The sequence below is a fragment of the Bidens hawaiensis genome, unplaced genomic scaffold (genome assembly GCF_021521415.1).
Source record: "Bidens hawaiensis isolate Kalapana, Puna unplaced genomic scaffold, B.hawaiensis_p1.1 tig00419391_1, whole genome shotgun sequence".
Taxonomy (NCBI): Eukaryota; Viridiplantae; Streptophyta; class Magnoliopsida; order Asterales; family Asteraceae; genus Bidens; species Bidens hawaiensis.
The window spans coordinates 1,642,924-1,644,371 of record NW_027504845.1 but is presented as its reverse complement, the minus strand read 5'-3'; positions in this window follow the sequence as shown (position 1 = coordinate 1,644,371).

The window sequence follows — 1,448 nt, the reverse complement described above, 5'->3', positions numbered from 1 at the left end:
CTAGCTACACGACATTCAAATATTTAACGGTGGGTATGTTTCCTTTGCAGGAGGAGTGAAAGGGAAGATTACGAAGAAGGGTACTGTAAGTAATGGTGTTCTAAAATTTAAAAACGTTAATTTTGTTCCTAAGTTGAAGCACAGTCTGTTGAGTGTTTCACAGATATGTGATAGAGGTTTCTAAACACATTTCACTAATAAAAAGTGTCTGATTTTAAAACTTGGTATCATTATACCAGAAGACTAGATTCTTGTACGATCACAAAGAAAATATATTGCTTATGTGATCGACATGAACAAAAATGTTCTTGATGAGATAACCTCCTTATTTTCAAAAGTGTCAGAACATAATGCCATGCTTTGCCATCATCTTCTTGGTCATGCAAATGTTAAATATTTAAATCTTCTTGCTTAAAACGACTTGGTGCGTGGTATACCTGCCAAAGATTTTGTGACTATTGAAAAATGTGTGGCTTGTGCCTTGGGTAAACACAATCGCAAATCTCATAAGCCAAAACTGATTAATACCATTTCATCAGTGTTTCAGTTATTGCATATGGACCTATTCGGTCCAGTTCATGATTTGAGTCTTTCTCACAACTCTTATTGTCTCGTTATTACTGATGATTATCCACATTTTACTTGAGTGTTTTTCTTGTCAAATAAGAGTGAAACTGCATACCTATTATTACAAGCTGGAGAACATAATTGAGAACTTACCTCGGATGGGTTGGAAGGAGTGAAAGCCATGAATGCAAATTGAAGCTCCTTAACTTGTTCCTCAACAGCATTTTCTTCTTTACCAATTTCAACACGATCAAAGCTTGTCATCTGATTATTTATGCTAAGGGCTGCCATCTGATCATTCTAAGAGAATTGTTGAGCTACCAAACCCTGCTCACTTTCAGCCGTGCATGTCCCATTTTCTCCCCTAGCATTTCAACCAGCGACCTATCTTTGTTTCCGCCCTTCACAGGGTTGGTGCATTCATGAGAAATGTGACCCAGCTCGTGACAGTTGTAGCACCGCAGAGTATCCTAGTTAAATCCCACCTTCTGATTTGTTAGCACATTCCTGTTGTTTCTGCGACTAGTACAAAATCGGGCTTCGGTGACACATAAAAATAGTTACCGTAGGTAGTTAGTGACGATTTTTTTCCGCTAAATGTGTCACCAAAGGGCGCGCCATTGTAGATGTTGTTTAGTTACACACAAAAAATCGACACTGTATCATATAAAAATCAGTCACCGTAGAGTAGAGGTATAGACCAGTGATTTTTGTTCCAATTTTATCAAATAACGTTAATATAAACCCTTTTTCAGTTACACAAGTTTTTTTGGTTTGTGGCAATATATCAACAACTGGTCACATGAAAAAAAAATTTCAATGTGACGTTTTGCTTGACATTTGTCACATTATACTATGTTCAGTATGAGTATTGGTTGGTA